The sequence below is a fragment of the Leptonychotes weddellii genome, chromosome 1, assembly GCF_054177405.1.
Source record: "Leptonychotes weddellii isolate Sample4059 chromosome 1, ASM5417740v2, whole genome shotgun sequence".
Lineage (NCBI taxonomy): Eukaryota > Metazoa > Chordata > Mammalia > Carnivora > Phocidae > Leptonychotes > Leptonychotes weddellii.
Window position 1 is genome coordinate 254668 of NC_138369.1, and position 8114 is coordinate 262781.

Consider the following 8114-nt stretch of genomic DNA (forward strand, 5'->3'; position numbering starts at 1 on the left):
CCCAGCTCCTCGCCCCTCCCCCCCAGCGCAGTCCCCTCCCTCCTCGTCTCCCGGCGCCACCCGCGGTCTGTTCTCCCCGCGGCCGCCAGAGGGCACTGGTGAGCACCGAGTTGGGCAGGTCCCCGCTCTGCCCGCAGCCCTCCAGGGCTCCCGGGTGCCTCGGCGTAAAAGCCCCCAGTCCTCTCCCGGGACCCTGCACGACCTGCGCCCTCTCTTTACCCATCACTCACTCCGCTCCAGCCAATACGGGCCTCCAGTAACTCCTCCAACAAGGCAGGTACGGTCCAGCCCAGGGCCTTTGCACCTGCTGTGCCCGCCACCTGAACACTCTTCCCCAAATGCCCCTTCAACTTGCTCCCTCAACCCGCTCAAGTCTCCGCTCGACTCCCCGCTATCACATAGTAGCTCCTCGGTAAATTCTGGTTGAATAAATGAGCACCTGTGAGGCATCGGACAAAGACCCCCAGGCCCAGAGGGGGGTCGGCCTGTGGAGGGACTGCCGGGTTTGCTCTCAGGCTGCCGCCCCAGGCCAGGCCCCTCTCGGGGCTCCCTCTGCCCTGACCTCACGAGGTAAAACGAAGTCACCTAATGGGGCACCAGCCCAGGCCCACCACACAGTGGGTGCCAAACACATTTTTACTGGGTGAAGCCATGGAGGAGGAGGGTCCCTCGGGCAGCCCCGTCCCTAGGCTCCACACACGGAGAAGGGGTGGTCCCTGGGGCAGCCCGCTGCCTGGCCTCTGTCTCCCTCCCTGTCTGTTTACAGGTCTGGGGGCTAGGGGGCGAGTCCTTGACCCCCTGGCCCTGCAGGCATGCAGGGCCACGTGGCCGGGGGCTGGAACCTGCAGCCCCTGAGTAGGAGAAGCGGCTGGGCCTCTCTGTGTCCCTCATCTGGAAGGTGGGGGGCGGTCGTGCTGCTGGAGAGCTCTCGGTCGAGCAATCACAACAGTGACAACAGCAGACGCCCGCCGGGCCCCTCGCGCAGGGCTCACCTGGCCGCCTGCGTGAGGCTGGCCTCACGGTCTGATGCTGTCGGCAGCCACCTTCATTGTCCCCACTTTTAAAAGTTGTGGTAAAATTCACACATAAAACTAACCACTAACCATCTTTGGGGGGTTTCTCAGACATTCACAAGGTTGTGCAAACATCACCTCTGTCAACTCCCAGAACATTCTGGCCCCAAAAGAAACCCCGTCCCCATTAGCAGTCACCCCCCCATCGTCCTCCTCAGCCCCAGGTAACATGTACTTGTTCTCTGTCTCTACGAATTTGCCTATTTTGGGGATTTCAGATAAATGGGATCACACACCACATGGCCGTTCGAGTTTTTGGCCCATTTTCTTAAATTAGGTTGTTTGAGTTTTGTCATTGATTTGTGGATGTCCTTTACATATTCTAGACCCTAGTCCTTTGTTGGATTATGCACTGCAAGTATTTTCTCCTAGTCTGTGCTTTGCCTTCTGACTTTCCTGATGGTTTATTTGGACAGACCAAGTTGTTTAAAGTAAAATATTACATGTTTTAATTAGAAATAAATTCTACAGGCAAGGAAGCTCACATATGAGTCACTGGGGAGCTAGTCTGCCAACCGCGGCTTCAGGTTTTCCACGCGGAGGGCAGAGGGAATGAGCTTGGCTTCATCTACAGATGGAGATGAGGTTGCCAGAAGCACCCTTCCTGACCTGTGGGGGGTCACCCGGGGCATCAACCCCAGCTCTGCCCTCCTGTCCCTGGTGTGAGTAGACGTCTGCCAGGGGTGTTTCTGGAAGACACAGCCCTTGGCCCTCAGAAGGGTGCTCCTCAGTGGATCTGCTGGTTTGGCATGAAGCTCTCCATTTGAAGTTACAAAACCTCATTTCCTGCCAAGGCGAATGGAAAAGGCTGGGGACAGGGAGGCCACTGTTTATGTCTCGTCCACTCCGGCTGGTCAGGCATTGGTGTAACCACATGGTGTGGAATGCGAGCGACTGTGGCCACCCACGGGGTCCCAGAGGGCATGTGGCCCGGGGCCCGAGCTGGGTCCTCTAGCTCTTCCCCCAGGGACAGTCACTGCCCAGCCTTTCTGGGCTCTAAGTGCGTGAGGTCTCATGATCCTGCCTCCAGGTACTACCCAAAGAACTAAAAGTAGCTGCTCACGAAAACCTGTACCTTGCTGTTCACAGCAGCGGAAGAGGCGGAAACGAACCGGATGTCTGTCAACAGACAAACGTGTCCCCCACTCACGGGAGCGTCCGCCGGCCACGGACAGGAGCAAGGCACTCACACGCGCGGCCCCGGGGACAGACCCCAAGCCCACGACGCTCAGGGAGGGAACCAGACACAGAAGGCCACACGGGGTGTGAGTCCACGTGGGTGACACGTCCGGAACGGGCTCATCCGCGGACGGGAAGGGGGCTGTGGGGGCCGGGACCCCTCCCTGCTAGACTGGGCCTTGTCTTCTCCAGCAGGCATGCTCGCTCGCTCTCTCTCTCTCTCTCTCTCTCTCCCTCTCCCCCCTGTGCCCTTCCGCCCGTCCAGGTGCGGCTGACCCCCAGGCAGGGGTGCATGTTGGGAGTGGCCCCTTTGGCAGGTTTCCGTGGGCATGTGCCCCCAGGGAACTGTGACCACAACCCGCAGACTGTGGAGTCGGGCCTTTAAAACGTGTCTTATGGGGTACCTGGGTGGCTCAGTCGTTAAGCGTCTGCCTTCGGCTGAGGTCATGATCCCGGGGTCCTGAGATCGAGGCCCGCATCGGGCTCCCTCCTCCGCGGGAAGCCTGCTTCTCCCTCTCCCACTCCCCCGCTTGTGTTCCTGCCCTTGCTATCTGTCTCTCTGTCAAATAAATAAATAAAATCTTTAAAAATAACTAAATAAATAAATAAAACGTGTCTTAGAATAAAATTGCCCACACGGGCGGCTCGGCCGAGTGTTCAGGAAGGCACCAGATGCAACGTGTCCCGGCCAGGCCCGCGTGGGGTCCTCTGTCCGGAACCAGCACCTGACTGCCCTCGCCGAACCTTCCGGAGCAGGTTGCGCAGGGTATGCAGGGAGCAGTTTTGATCCCCTTAACGCACGTTCTGGCTGTGGCCCCGCTTGATTCGGGCTCTCCGGCCTCGGGCCCTGCTCTCGCCAGGCCACCACCTGCCCCTCCCTGTGGACGCTGGCGCCCAAGCCCCCACCCACATTCGGTGGTCAGCGATGGCCCAACCCGGGCTGGCGGACAGGGAAACCGAGGCTCGGGAGCTCACAGAGCCAGCCCACAGCTGGGGCCCAGGCCGCCTCGTTGGGGTGAAGCCCTGTCCCCCGGTTGTTTGGTTTTCAAGGACAGAAGGCATGCATATATGTAAGAAAATGAATTGAGGGCACAGAAGACAGAAAGTCTGCCTTGGGCCCCTGAGCCCCGGCCTGGGCTCTCCAAGGGGTGGTGGCCGCGCTGGTTTGGCTGGGAAGGACCCCCCTCAGCGTGGCCAGGGCAGCGGCTGCGAGAGGACGTGGGGCTCCTGCAGGTGCTGCCCACTGTGCGTGTCATTGCCAGCCTGCCCCGGGTCCCGTGGCCCCAACAGCCCTGTTGCTGCCGCCCGCGGGGCATGGGGGAAGGCACGTCCCTCTGCGGTGGAGGCCCTGATCTGCCTGGACTCCTCTGACCCTTGGACGAGGCCTCTTGTCCCTCTGGCACCCAGGGGAACCTCAAACCCAAAGGGAAAGGGCGTTCTCCTGGGGCTTCAGTTTGTCTGCCTGGGAAATGGACCTGAGCAGAGATCCTTAACTCAGGGGAGGGAGAGGGGTCGTGTGGGGCTAGGAAGCTGAGTCCCCACCTGCTCCCACCAACAAAGGCCAGAGTGTCTGGCCAAGAGAACCGACACACTGGTTATTGCTACTACTTTGTTAGGGGAAAATCTTGCCACAGGCTTGGGTTTTTCGGGACCTTTTTAGGAGGCAGACGCACACATCCCCCGACTGGGGAGATGCCCAGTGGGACACAGACCCCCCACCAGCCTTCATGGGGCCAGGGCTGGGGGCTTAGGTCAGTCACGCCTTCCGGAGAATAAAGACGCACCAGTTTTGAGAGCCAGTCGGCAAGGGCCACGGAGGTAAAGGCAGGGAGGGCGTTTGTCCTGGGGGGCGGTGGTGGCCCTCCCGGCCCCTCAAAGGGTCCTGTGGCAGGCACGGCTGGCCGCCCAGGAGCCCGGCGGCCCCGACCACACCGGGGGCCTGGAAAGTGCCACAGGTGTGGCCTTGTCCCAAGCCTGGGGACCCTCCTGCCCGCCCCACAGCCCGTCTCTCACGCCAGCCCTATTTATAACAGGAACCATGGAAACGTATCCAGGCTCCTCTGAACTGCTCTCATCAGTAAGTCACTGGCAGGACGCATCATCCCTCCCCAGGGAGCATCCAGAGGCCACTGCGCCCCACTCGGGCTTTGCTGGGATGTTAGAACCGCCAGTCAGGCCTTCCTTAAAAGTTCCAACGTGGGATTCCCATGTGACCCTGAAAAAGTGAGGAACTGAACTGAAAACCCAGATCCACATGCATGTTCGCAGCAGCACGACTCGAGGCAGGCGGACATACCCAGGGCCCACCGCCCGTGAGCGGACACACAATGCGGTCCACCCATGCACGGGGGCCCCGGGGACGACCCCGAGCCCACGACGCTCAGGGAGGGAACCAGACAGGGAAGGCCACACGGGGTGTGAGTCCACGTGGGTGACACGTCCGGAACGGGCTCATCCACGGACGGGAAGGGGGCCTGTGGGGGCCGGGGGCTGGGGAGGGACAGGGTTGCTTTTGGGGTGACAGGATGTTCTGAAGTTAATAGTGATGGTTGCCCAACGACAAATACACTAGAGACCATTGGATTAATTTATGCAACATAGAAGGGTATGACAAAAAACATCTGTTTGGACACATGAAAAAGTGCTCAACATCACCCTGCATCAGGGAAATCCAAATCAAAACCACAAGGAGATACCACCTCACACCAGTCAGAATGGCTAAAATTAACAAGACACGGAAACAACAAATGTTGGCGGGGATGCGGAGAAAGGGGAACCCTCCTACACTGTTCGTGGGAATGCAAGCTGGTGCAGCCACTCTGGAAAACAGTATGGAGGTTCCTCAAGACGTTAAAAAAAATAGAGCTACCCCATGACCCAGCAATTGAACTCCTGGGTATTTACCCCGAAGATACAGATGTAGTGAAAAGAAGGGGCATCTGCACCCCAGTGTTCACAGCAGCAATGTCCACAATAGCCAAACTGTGGAAGGAGCCGAGATGTCCTTCAAAAGATGAATGGATAAAGAAGATGTGGTTCATATGTACAATGGAGTATTACTCAGCCATCAGAAAGGATGAATACTTAGATTTGCATTGATGTGGATGAAACTAGAAGGTATTATGCTAAGTGAAATAAGTCAATCAGAGAAAGACAGTTATCATATGGTTTCACTCATATGTGGAACATAAGGAATAGCATGGAGGACCATAGCAGAAGGGAAGGAAAACTGAATGGGAAGAAATCAGAGAGGGAGACAAACCATGAGAGACTCTTTTTTTTTTTTAAAGATTTTATTTATTTGAGAAGGAGAGCGCACAAGTAGGGGGAGTGGGAGAGGGAGAAGCAGGCTCCCCGCTGAGCAAGGGACGATGAGGGACTCCATCCCAGGACCCCGGGATCACAACCTGAGCTGAAGGCAGACACTTCACGGACTGAGCCACCCAGGTGCCCAGAAAAGAGAATCTTAATCATAGGAAACAAACTGAGGGTTGCTGGAGGGGAGGGGGATGGGGGGATGGGGGGATGGGGACGGGGGGATGGGGTAACTGGGTGATGGACATTAAAGAGGGCACGTGAGTAATGAGCACTGGGTGTTACATAAGACCGATGAATCACTGACCTCTACCTCTGAAACCAATAATATATGTTAATTAATTGAATTTAAATAAAATTAAAATAAATTTTAAAAATTGTTCCAACTCCCCATTTTACACAAGGCCGTCAGTCCTTCTCTCTCCAGGAGCAAACACTTTTGTTTTCCACACCCTCCCCCACCCAGCTTTATTGAGGTATGACGGACAGATAAAAACTGGATATGTTTAAGGTGTAGACGACAATGGTTTGATATTTGTGTATCGTTGTGACCCATCAGCAGTCAGGCTACTGAACCACACCTCACATAGGTACTTTCTCTTTGCTGCGAGAGCATTTAGCAAACTTCACGTGCAGGAGGCCGTGCTCGAGATCCCAGAACGCATGCACTTGTAGCTGAAACCTTGTACCTTTGATGGAAGCGTCCCCAGAGACCACCTTCTAGTTCCTGCTCCTGCAGCCTTAGGGTCACAGAAAACGTGAGTGGAAGTTGCTGGCAGGTCCCTCCCATCTCCTCTCACACTGGGCTCCCTCCACTGCCAGGAACGGGATTGGCCTGGTGTGTTTGTGACAGCTGACGGACCAACGCTGGGACATTATGAACGACAGGCCGCAGGTGACACCAGGGCTCACTGTCAGTGCCCCGCACACCCTGTGGGTTTGGACGAATGTCACGGGCGGCGATCCACCATCACAGCGTGGCACAGAGCAGTTCCTGGCCCTGCCGACCCTCCGTGCTCCGCCCAGTCACCCTCCCCCACCCCGGCCACCACAGATCCTCGTTCCGCCTCCGCGGTTCTGCGGTTTCCAGGACGTCCTAGACCCGGAACCACACGGTGTGCGGCCTTCTCAGCCCGGCTGCTCTCACCCAGGGACGTGCCGCTGAGGCTCCTCCGTGTCTCTGCCTGGCTCGATGGCTCATGTTCAGGGCTGGATGGACCAGCCCACCTACCTGCTCACCCGTTGAAGGGTATCTATCTCACTTGCTCCCCGGAGATGGACGAACCTGCTGTAAACACCTGTGCGGGTCTGTGTGTGGACATCACTCACCTCCTTAGAGCTTGGGCCACACGCTGAGTCCTGAATCCATGGGGCCAGGGCGGTCCCCGCGGCCTCCCTGCTCCCACTGTGCCTGGACAGAAGGTGGCTGGAAATCAGGGTCACGCAGATGTTGCTTTCAATCCCACCACCTCTGAGAGGACTGACTGACTCTGACCCCGAGCCTCAGTTTCCCCAGCTGCAATGACGCCTGGAGGGCGGCGTGAAAGAGGCTGCCTGGGCTCCTGCGGGCCTGACAGGGAGGGGGCACCCCTGCCCTGCCCTCCCTTCCCTCCTCCCCCACCCCTCCCCCTTTCACCTCTCCCCCTCCCCCTCCCTTCCCCTCCTCCCTGCCTCCTTCTCCTCCCCTGCCCTGCCCTCCCCATCCTCTCCATTTTCCCCCTTCTCCGGGCAGAACACGCTGGAAAGAAGCCTCCTGGGACACAAATCTCTGACCCAGGACAGGCCCCACTGCACAGTCTGGGCAGGTTTTTCCAGCCCATAGAGTCCAAGGTGGTAACTCACCATGGGGCTGCCCAAACTTGTCCGACTTTCCCAATTTCCCTCCTGGGCACCAGGCTCTCAAGTGATGAAGGTGCTGCATGTGGTCTGACGTGTGCAGCCCTGACTGTCCAGAGGCCCACGGCCAGGGGCATCCACGGCATCCACGGGAGGGCCACCCTGTCACTGGTGGGAGGGACAGTGAGCCGGTGAGCCAGGTGCTCCTCAGTCAGGCAGGGTCACCACCTGTCCCTGGTGGACACTCGGGAGCGTGCCCCAAGCAGCCGGAAACAGGTCTACCAACAACACTAGCACGAGACCGTTCACAGAAGCCCAAGGGGCCCGAACACCCCAGTGTCCATCCACGGCTGGACCGACACACGTGACATGTCCAACACGACGTGTCCACCCACGTGCAGGAGCGTCCCTCAGCCGTGGACAGGAGTGGGGACGGACCCCGAGCCCACGACGCTCAGGGAGGGAGCCAGACACGGAAGGCCAGGCAGGGTGTGAGTCCACGTGGGTGACAAGTCCGGAGCAGGCTCATCCGTGGAGGGGAAGGGGGCTCGGGGGGCCGGGGCTGGGGAGTGACAGCTGATGGGGACGGGGACGCTCAGGGAGGGACCCGAACACGGAAGGCCACGCGGGGTGTGAGGCCACGTGGGTGACACGCCCAGAACGGGCTCATCCGCGACGGGAAGGGGGCTCGGGGGGCGGGGGCGGGGGAGA

At 58.6% G+C, this 8114-nt stretch overlaps 1 long non-coding RNA gene across 1 annotated transcript in view; it reads right to left on the minus strand.

The window, feature by feature from the left end:
* Window positions 1-5526: 5526 nt before the first annotated feature.
* The window catches only part of LOC145721844 (uncharacterized), a 14727-nt gene continuing 12139 nt past the window's right edge, over window positions 5527-8114 (minus strand). Inside the window, exons 6-8 of the long non-coding RNA XR_014145810.1 lie at window positions 7410-7571; window positions 6897-6978; window positions 5527-6307 (exon numbers count right to left, since the gene is read on the minus strand). This is a non-coding gene — a long non-coding RNA (uncharacterized LOC145721844). The remainder of the gene's footprint in view (window positions 6308-6896; window positions 6979-7409; window positions 7572-8114) is intronic.